Source organism: Cupressus sempervirens, chromosome 10 (genome assembly GCF_028749045.1).
Source record: "Cupressus sempervirens isolate cs-2001-9-10 chromosome 10, ASM2874904v1, whole genome shotgun sequence".
In the NCBI taxonomy this organism is placed as follows: Eukaryota; Viridiplantae; Streptophyta; class Pinopsida; order Cupressales; family Cupressaceae; genus Cupressus; species Cupressus sempervirens.
This window is the reverse complement of record NC_143127.1, coordinates 421,861,411-421,872,697: the sequence shown is the minus strand read 5'-3', so window position 1 is coordinate 421,872,697 and position 11,287 is coordinate 421,861,411.

The window sequence follows — 11,287 nt, the reverse complement described above, 5'->3', positions numbered from 1 at the left end:
TTTTGATAAGTTTGAGAATTAACTGATATTTTTTGAGCAAGTTCAAGCTGACATAACTAGCTAGTAAGCATTATAATAATTATGTGCCACCTATCATTAATTTTTAAGTGTAAGTTAAGATGGATATGAATAAATTTTGAAACCCTCACCCTCTATGACATTAGTTATAATGTGCATGTTTTGTGAGTTTTAATGAATTCAATTTAAAATTTGAGTCTAATTACAAGAAAGAAAGCACAAATTTCCACTATAAAAGGACTAGAAATTGGATGTGTATGGAATGATATATTAAGTATTTTCAACCCTCACATCAAATCAAGTACAATTAGCCACTACAAGCTATGCAACCACTAAGGTGAAAAAGTTCTTGAAATTTTCCATTCACTAAAAGGCCTAGAACTTGGACCTGCATTGAATGAAATTGCATTGTATCTTTGATCCCAAACATGCCTTAAACCAAAAATAAGAAAATTTTTCTTAAACCTGAATACTTCCTATAACATACTCTAGTCTTTTTTCTTTTATTTAGCTTGTCCAAAATATGCCATCTAGAAAATAACTCACAAAAGTGAGGAAACAAATTGTAGGTGCATGAGTTAATAAACACCTAAGACTAGTCCTACAAATTCCTTATGGGTAAAAAATTTAAATAAACAAGAAATAATAGCTTCTCTCTTAAACAACACTTACATCAAAACCATGCTCCTCTTGCAGGTTTTTGAAAGACTCAACTTCATGATCATATTCACCATCTGTGCCTAGGTCCCACTTGATAAGAAAAGTAGTAGTGATAGTCCCCTTGTCATCCATGAACCTAATCATATAAGTATTTTTTTTTATTTCCCCCTAACATGTTTCACACCTTTCCCTCTATCTAGAAAAAGATTAAAATCTGCATTCTCGCCCTTACCCATCACATTAGCATACTCCCCTCTTCCTTCTAATGTGTCATAGAAATAATTAGCCATCAATGTTACATATTCCAATAGGACAACACATGTATTGACAATGATGTGAATATTCCCTAACAAAAAATAATTCCCTTAGTGCAATCTGTGTTCATAAAAAATGATAACACTATCTTATTAGTATAATAGGTATCAATGACCATATAAAGCTACAATGAGTATACAAATTATTTAAATAATCAATTCAATTTCCAAATTACAATTAAATCATGATGGGGTTCTAAATCACCCTAAAAACAATAATAAAAACTTGTCTAATCTAGCTCATCCCCAAAATTGTAATTGGAAATAAAGTTCTTAAAACTAGAACTCTAATGGGCATCTAAATTACTCCTTCAATCCCATAAATATATACAAATATAGAAAGAAGAGGCAAAATTAGTTACCCTACCTAGATTTTTGATCTCCTCCATGAAGTTCTTGAAGGAACATCGTTTCTATGGTAATTCATTGTCATTGGCAATGCATGCATGTACTCTTTTCCTCATTTTCTTTTTGTAGAGAGACTATTTTGAGAATGGGTTAAACTAAAGATGATGATCTTTATTAAGCTTAGTTACTATTAGATTGGTGCTTTCGTGGACAACCTTGTTAGTATTACCTTTGTTTCCTACAATGCAGTAGAAACTATAAATTAAATACAGTATAAACTATAATACCTTACTACTTGAATGAAATGGTAACCTCTTTGTGTACAATGGAGTAGAACATGTAAGGATTTCACTAAACTCACCACATCTAGAGGACCATGCTAAATGGGGAAGCATGACTTAGGCATGTAGACTACTAAACACATGCTACCATGTGGGTTGTTTGTTGTTGGATATTTTTTCCCAAAATTTCCTATTTGAAAATGAAAAGACTACTAGCTAAAATGTCATAGGTAAATCAAAAATAGGAAAAATTAGTTAGAAATTGATTTAAAATAATATTAATTTTAATAGCATAGGTTAACCATAAGTTAATCTTCTACATGATTTACGAGGAGTAACTAATAGAAAAAAATAGAGTGAAAACTATAGTCCCATGCCTTTGGTAGGGACTAATAATAAAATCTTCAATATGAGAACAAATTTTAAATGTTATACTTCACAAATCATACCATCTCTTTTCATTATATTCTTTTCTTGGAAAAATATTTCTTCCATGGTTGGCTTTATTTTCAATTAATGGAATTGTCAATACTTATTAGTTTAATTATTCATTGTTAATTTTTTATTTATTCTTACCAATTATAACATTGATGAAAATGTATGTTTACAACACGCATGAAGGACAAATGTCTATATCTTGGGATGCATTATAAACTTTTTTTTCTGATGTAACTCTTACAATACCTAATGCAAAGAATATATACTTCTTTGAAGTTAATTGGAAAACAAAACATTGAAAGAGGATAGTTTTGTGAAGTGCAGAATAAATTACAAATTGCAGATTTAGAGGCTTTTAGCCTATTCATCTAGACTTGTACACACAAAATCTATGTGGATGGTAATTTTTAACTATTGAGATTTGTGCAATGGACTTTTTGATTTTGAAAAATTGTCAAAAAGAACTTTATAAATAACACCCTTTTATATTTGGGATCTCTTTCCTTCAATGTTAGGATAATAACTAATTTTAGGACAAAATGTATCTAAAGTTCAACTACTAGATATTTGAATTATTTTATATTAAATCGATGTATAAAGTTTGTGTTTATTTTTTAATTTGATATAATGAATCACAATAATAATGCTTTTGAAATTGGTATTTTTAGATTCTTCAATAAATTCATATTTACATTTTGTATATATTTTTTAATTAAAATCTATGATTACAGTCAATGATTAGTGAATCCATATTTAAATTTTTGTATTTATCCTTTTTACAGTTGTTGATAATGTTGCAAAGTATAGATTCAAAGGAAGAACTGAAGGAGCCCTTCAATACATTTGATATGGAGAAATAAAATAGAAGCTGAAATGATTTGACAATCTTCCACCATTTATATAGTCAATTTCTAGTGTAAGTTTTTAGTCTATTTATCTTTGGAGAGGGATTTGAAGCCAAGAGGCATGTGTAACAAGTGAAATTTCTTCTCCTTCTCCTTTTTCTTGGACAACCCCCACACATATTTCAACTACCACTCCAATCTTTCCAAAAAAAAAAGGAAAGTACATACCTGACATCCAAATTACTCATTGAAAATGAGCTTTGGACATGGACATTTTATGGGTTTGTCTAGGTTTCCATGTGATAGGTTGTTCCTTCCCTCATTAAGAAAAGCCCCTATCCAATTAGCTGATCTAAATCTCCCTCTTTTATTTATCTTACCCTCCTCAAAGATCAAAAGAATATAAGATCGTAATAACATAATATTGAGAAAAAAAATATTCATGGAGAGGCAGATTTTTGATAGATTCACAACTACATGCAAATAATAAGTAGCAACATGAGACTTTTCCAATGGGCTTTGCCCCATTGTAAAATCTTATCAAGTAATTATTTAATCCTCACACTTGAAATTATATGGATAAAACAAATAATTATGTTTTTGCATGTTGAATTCAGTAGATTTTTTGTGGGATTTCCCAATTGCAAGCACAAGTTTAATCTTAACTCATCCTCTACATGAATTCACATTCTATTACACCATTAGACCTAGGAATTTCCAACCTCATTTTAAAGATTAATGTTAGTAGTTTATTCATTTTGGGTGAATTGAGTTATGAAATTTAGGTTTTTATATATTGAAAAGGATTTTAACTGCCAGTAAAACTTAACAATTCTTGCTACTAAATCAAACTAAATATACATCCTTGTTACTAGCATATTTAGACAACCTAAATCTAATTAATAGGCCACTAAATCATGAATGGAGAAATTTAGTGAAGCTAAACCAAGCCCTGTCTTCCAACATAGATAATCTACACCTAAATTTTGGTGTAGAAAATTATTGCATCCTTCAAATTTACATGTTAAAATCCAATTTTGTGTTGGACTAGGATGAGCCATCTCCACTAGCCTTACCTCCATCAATGCATAAGTATTGCTTGTAGAGGATGACTATCACTAGGACAACCTTGTAGCTCAAAATGGATTTTTATTTCCAAGAGCATCCAAGATGCCTAGTCATACACCCAATATTTTAATGGGATAACCAAATGAAGCTCAGCTACTCTAGAAATGTTATGGACTTACCAAGTTATGGCATGTTACTCTATTTTAGGGATTTTGAATCCTTAAATATTACACCACAATTTTTAGTGCTTTATTTTTAGACAAATTAAGGAATTATTGTTATAATATGTGTATAATTGATAGTGAAACTACAAAACAAAGGCACAATGCATATGTGATAGACACATACTTTTTGTATGCAATGTGGCTAGTGTGCTAGTATAAGTAAATGACTATGTTTCCTGCTATTGTATTTGGAGGAAAATCTAAGTAGTGTGAGTATTGTTTCATTTGTATCATTATCAATTTATTCTAGTAGACCAATGCAACTCTTTTATTTTGGAAACAACTAAAGTTAGGTCCACAATTATTTCTACTTGCTGCAATAAACACTTATGTATTGCCTTTCCTGTAAGAAAAATAATTTTTACATTAATTTTGTTCAATATTACTATTTGTTTTCCATTGAATACTTAAGTCCTCAACATGATATAATGGAAATTGGAAATTCATGAAGCTTGCAAAATATTCGTTATATAATGAAAACTTATCATTTATTTGACAAAATATCTTGTTAAAGTAATAAAGTATTTCCTTATTAACTAAATCATTTTGATTTAGTTATTAAGGCACTTATTATCTCTAGTTTACTTAGGATAAAATTTGGGCATATAATAATTAATAATCTTATTAATTATTATCATGCAACTTAGGATATTTCCCTTTAGGGTTTCTACCTTTTAGGTTTTACCTTTCTCCTTTTATAAGGACGATAATCATAATTCATTCAATACAATAGTAATCTATCTTTTTGATCATCAAGAATGTCTCCTCTATGGATCTAGGAATTCTAGCCTACATAGGTTTTTCTTCTCTCTTTATGTCAATGGAGTTTCAATTCAAGGATAACAGAAGAGATATTACAAGCTTAGTGGTAATCTAGTTAAATTTCTCTCTAGGGTTTATACAGTCATATTAGAGTTGTTCTTATTTATGCTTAAGTTTGATAAAAAGAAATATCAATGATTTTTTGTTGTGTTCTAGTTGTTCCTTTCTTCCACATCCTTAATTATATGATTATATTCTTCTTATATTATTTGGAAACATTAAAAATCATCTACAATCGCATATAAGAACTCAAAACAAACATTACATACAAATTGTTTGAGGAAATGTCAAAGTTTCAAAATTAAAATTTTGGGTCAAAACTACTAAGAGATCATATAAAGGATAAAGAAATGATAAAGTGTGACCAAGCTTAACAAAGAGGAGTAATCACAAGAGCTTAACAAAGAGAACTAATCATAGGAGATAGAGCTTCAAAGATAAGAAATGCAAGATAACTTCATGTCTTCCACATGAAGCTCAAAGAACATATTAAACTTATAGTTGACAAAGTGTAAAAAATGTTAGAATTACACTTTCAAAACATTATCACTATACTTTATCATGTGTTGATGCATTGAAACATCTATATTTCTTCTTTTTTTTTCAATTTAGGTTCAAAACCTTGGACCTAGAGAAATCTCAATAAGAAAAACTTGCTAGGCTTTATGTTTTCCCCAACATCTAGAGTGTACAAATTTTTTGAACATTTAAGATACTTAAATCTGTAATATAATCCTAAAAATTTACATAAATCTGAATTTAGAGAATGGATAAGTATTTTTCCTTCATAACCTAATGAAAGATGAATTTAATACACATCACAATGTCATATTCCATTTGATTTGTCAATATAAAGGAAAATAAAAACCTTTTTCATGATACAAATTATTTTTCTATGACTAAAGATTTTGGGTGGTTGCATGCAAAGTTTTGAATTGAATAGTGATGACTATATTTTGAGTAACAAAATTATTTGTAATATTCAGAAAAAACTTGTGTCAAATATTCATCAAAGGATTTTTTTCACATTCATGCACCATGGTATTCCTTTTTTTTCTTTTTATTCTATGTTAGGTTATTAAACTTTGTCCATTTTAAGCTATGACAATAAGAATTTTCTAATGTTACAAATATTTTAATATTATACAGTTTTAAGTTATGATAATTATATATATTCTATCTTATAATTGTTAACATAATAATATTTTTCTCAATTCTACTTATATTGCTATCAAAAGATAAAGCAACATTACAACTTGCTGATTTGGTTGAAAATTTATTGATATGATTCTAAATCTCTTTCATTCATTTGTTTTTAGAGAGAAAAGATGAATATTGAAGTTCATTTCATTACAATGAAATTCCATGACTAAGAAAATGAACTTAGTAGAACTATTTTGTATAGATATTAGTTGGCATGTGAGACTTATTCATAATGTCCTCCTCCACTCAATTTCATATGGAAAACATTAGAAAATAGTCCCTAGTCCCTATGTAAATTACTCAAACTAGAGAGTATATAATATATGATGAAGTAAACAACAATAATTAACTTCAAAATCTAAAAATGGAATGGTCTCCTCAAGCCACTACCTTATAAGATCTAAAAATATAGTGGTCTCCTCAAGTGACTACCTTACAAATTTATAAGCTTTGGAAATAACCTCACACTTCAATAAGACTACTACAACTCGTCTAAGACTCTTAGGTTTAATGCAACATAGCCTAGTCTAAGAAAATCCCTATGACATACTTATAGGTTAAAGTAATGTAAGCTCAACTAAGCCAAATTATAACAAAACACTGAGATGGAGCAATGACCATGACTTCCTTTGGAGTTATAATAGAGGAAGTGTTACAATAAAAAATAAATTTGATCCCAAAATTTTTCAATACCAAAAATCTTGAATCTTTGACATTTTGGCAATTTCAATCACTACAAACTTTGCCTTTACCTACTGTCTTTGTCAATTTCAACAATTGCCAAAACTCTCTTGCTAATCTTGTCAAATTTGGTAGTCTTCTATGTAAGTCTTCTTACAACATGGTGAAGCATACACATTTGAATTGAATCAAATTTATTATTATCTAATACAATATCACTTTAATCTGGAAAGAATGTCTCCATATTATCATAAGCATAGGTATGTTATACTCTTTGGATTAAATATTCTACCCAAAAAAAAAAAATGTAGAATTTTTTATACAATAATTTTCATCATTTTCTATGATAGATGAAAATTTTATTTTCACATTCATTAAAGTTTTTTTTATTTTTAAATATTTCATAATTATGTATTTTAACTTTTTTTTTTTTTTTTTATTATGTATCCAGCCATACTAAACCTAGCAAAAACTCTGTCATACTAGTGATCTTGGACCCCAAACCTATACTCCTATCTATCCCTAAACCAAAAACCTTGTATTTCATCTCTAAAATGGTTTCAGTTACAAGTTGTAGATTTACCTAATGCGTGTTCATGTATCTGTAATTTTTGAATTTCTGGTCAAAGAAAAAAAACCTTTAGATTGTGACTGCATTTATATTCCATTTATGTGAAACTTCACTTTTTTCTTTTTTAGATTGTAGAATGTTAACAAAATTTACAAATCATATAGAATGAGGCAATAGAAAAATATTACCTACTTTAATAAGACACTATCTAGAACAAGAAGGAGACATAATAAGAACTTGGCAACCTCTATCAAACCATAGATTCAATAACTAACTAGTTAGTGATCAAACAAAGGGAAACTAGGGCTTTTAGTACATTTATTTAAAATAAATTTGAGGATTCTTTTTTAAGGATTGTTGAACACTTTTTCTAGCCAGGAGAAATCAACCAAAGGATGACACTCAAACAAAGTGGTGTGAGCGATATGACCAATGAATTTCACAATACTTTTTCCCTGTCTTTTCTTTAGAGATGCCTTAATTTTTGCAAACTGACCAATGATAGCAAAGACATTGAAATTTAGAACATAAATAGAATAGAGATAAGTTTCCAATTTATCTTCAACCATTAGATGATTAAAAACATTGGCAAACCTTCCAAAGTTGAGTAATTCATATCATGAACAACATTAGGGTAACCTAATTGATCTTAAACATCCTAATATAGAATAAATATTGTTTATGGGATTTTTTTTGGTTTAGATTTTTCTCCTATGTCCTAGAATAAATTCTAGATTATAAAGAATATATATCAAATGACCTAATTACTTGGGTACTTCTCGATTCAATGCACTAGATAGGATATATATTACATAATAGTATTAACTAGCTTATATATGTGCTAAAAATGCACTCTATAATCTGTACTTTAGGAATGCTACCAAACCCTTTGTGAAATATAGGTTTAGGAGTATAGTATGTCATTGGCTACTATCACTAAGAAGAAACATTTGATAAAGATTGATAAGTAGGAAGGCAACTATGAATTCACTACAAACCATACAAATCTAAAATTTTCTTAAACTCTCTCTTTATTCATCCTATAGTTTGATTATGTTTTGAATAGAAGAAAAAAATCCCTTTATCACCATCATGCTTTGAAATCAAATCTTTAATTTTGAATTCTAATTTTTGTGCCTCAGTTCAATTAGTTAAAAAAAATATACATCTATTTCACTCATTAACAACTATAGTTACATTGCCAACCAAAAGGAGTAAAAAATATTATAGAGACTCAGAACAAGGGTTTGGCATCTTCTCAAATAAATCATTGCTTACATCCATTATATTAAATATGAGAGAAAATAGAACGGAAGAACAAGTGTTGGAAAATAAAAGAATTTCTCAGTCACTCAACAAATCTATAGGGTCAAGAGGAGTGTTTGAAGAAAGTAAGGTACCAATGTTAGATAGAGGGATATGGAAGTGTCATCTTGCCCTGGAATTTTAATTGTATACTCTACTAATGCGTTTAAAATATCAATTCACATTAATGACACATTTATATGTGTTTCATAACATTTCAATTCATTTCCCAGTTAGTAGAGGGTTGGAAATCAAGGTAACACATCCAAATACATGGAAGAGGGAGACATGGCCAACACAAGACATAATTACACATCAAGTAATGTTTAATACTACTCCTATGGAATTTTTTTTCCCTTCATGTTGGGAAATTATGAAAAAGGTTAGATTGGGAAGAAATGCAAAAATGAATCTTAAAAAGATGACTAAGGAAATATCATAACTTGTGGTTTTAGAACAATTTGATATAATTTCAGATGAAATTATGAGGAAAGATAGTGTATATTTATCACAAATAGTAAATGAAGAAGTGGCATTGACTAAAGGTGTTGTGGAAAGAGAATGGTTAGAAAATACTGATGTAATTGAAAGTGATAAACAAATAGAAGTAATAATTACATAGACAAGGAAGACTATGGTGGAATCTCAATATGATTTCACACAAAGGTTATCAATACTATAAAAACTAGGGGATAAATCATCATTTCTCTATATGCATGAGACTCAAGGTCATAAGAGTAAAAGCATGAAAGCTAAGGAAGAGATAGAAATAGGTATTTAGTCAACTCTAGAGGAGAAATTTCATTTAGTCAAAAGAATAACTAGGAGGACCAAGTGTCCTCTATCAGAAGTATGAAGATTATTACTTGGAATGTTAGGGGTATTAATTCCTCTAACAAAAGAGGCAAGATTAAAGACTTGTTAGATGCTTTGAAAGGAGATATTATCTTTCTTTAAGAGGCAAAATTATCCACTGAGAAATATCAAGAATCTATTACAAAGTGGAAGTTATGGAAATCTATCCATTTTCTTAGCTTTGGGGTATTAAGACATATCACCACTATGTGGAACCCAATGAAAGTCACAGGTAGAATGGTAGATCAAGGTTTGGGATGAAAATGTATAAATTTTTAAACATTATGATGTGTCAATGGAAGTGATTAATATATATGGGCCAACATTAGTGCCTAAGAACTTAAAACTATGGAATTTTTTGTCTAATTTAATTAGAGAAAATCTATAATAATATATTATCATTGGAGGTGATTTCAATACAATTAGAAAAATTAAGGAGAAACAAGGAGGTATTATTCCATCTGTGCAAGTTATGGAAGATTTTAATAATTTTATTACTAAGAATGATTTGTTTGAGGTGGCTATATCTAATGGCATATTTTCATGGAATAATAGAAGAGATGATTTTCTTCAAATCGTGGAAAGATTAGACAAGTTTCTTCTAGAAAAAGTATGGAAGCTTGGAACCCTCAAATTTATGTCAAAATTTTTAGCATTCCCAAGATCTAATTATTTTCTGGTAGCATTGTATATGGAGAATACCCTAAATAAGAATTTGTCATCATAGAGATCATCTTTTAAATTTGAAAGAATGTGGCTAAGGCATCCTCAGTTTTTGCCATTAATAAGACAATGGTGGGTTAGTGCTCCAAGAGAAAAGGGATCTAGGATGTTTAAGTTCTATAAAAAGATTCAATACATTAAAAGTAAAATAAAAATTTGGAACAAAAAGGTTTTCAAAAATATTTTTGAGGAGAAGAAAGAAATAAAAAGGGAGCTAGAAGAGATAAATGAACACAATATCGCACAAGGATTGAATTCACAATTATTTTCATGTCAGAAAGAAAAGAAATCTAAGTGGGAGGAGTTATGCAGTAGAGAGGAGGAATAGTAGAGATAGAAATCAAGAGATTTATGGCTTAGTGAGGGAGATAGAAATATGAAAAAAATCATGCAGCAGTAGGGCAGAGAAAAGCAAGCAAGACTATTCATTTCAATTAAAGAACATACATTAGGCATAGTAATTAGTGATGAAATAGGTATTGAGAAAGAGGGCGTAAGGTTTTTTAATGGTCTTCTTTATCCTTTGGAAGTAATTGAGGGAAGTAATGTCCAATTTAACTCATTACTTGAAGTTGTTCCAAAAATTTATATCAAATCAAGATAACAAAGAGATCATGAAACCATTTATGATGGAAGAAATTTGGGAAGTAATTCAATCTTTTCCACCTAAAAAATCTCCTAACGCAGATGGTTTCACAACTCTATTCTATCAGAAATGTTGGGATGTATTAGGTTGGGAGTTGATATCAGCCTTAGAAGAATCTAGGAGTAAGGGGGTAGTGCTTAAGAATTTCAATTCTACAAATATTCCTATTATTCCCAAAAATGGAGACCACCAAAGATTTTTTATTTTAGATCCATATCACTCTATAATACTATATACAAAATCATTACAAAAGTTATATATTCAATATTACAATGTATATTATCT